The sequence below is a fragment of the Propithecus coquereli genome, unplaced genomic scaffold (assembly GCF_000956105.1).
Source record: "Propithecus coquereli isolate 6110/MARCELLA unplaced genomic scaffold, Pcoq_1.0 Scaffold10145, whole genome shotgun sequence".
In the NCBI taxonomy this organism is placed as follows: Eukaryota; Metazoa; Chordata; class Mammalia; order Primates; family Indriidae; genus Propithecus; species Propithecus coquereli.
In genome coordinates, this window is record NW_012134021.1 from 5,135 (window position 1) to 5,481 (window position 347).

Here is a 347-nt window from a genome sequence, read left to right on the forward strand (position 1 = left end):
ATATACTGATAGAGTCAATTATCCAGTTTCTCTTGTCAAGAACTATTCATATTATGAGATTTTATCATGCTTGCAAGCTAAGAAATTAGCCTGACACCATGAATACTAGTAAAAGACAGAAGATACCGGACTAGACGCAATACTTTGATGCTCACAACTCAGCAGGCAGCATGAGCTTCACATTCCTATAAGTTACCATCTGGCCCACCCCAGTTTCCCAACAGTGATGTGGAACAGCTGCTGGAGGCTGCACGTCTGAGAGTCCTACGTTTGCCCAAACTCGGAAGCACACCTGCAAGAGAAGGGAACAGGTTCGAGCACTGTGGTCCACTCCCAGCGCTGTCCGG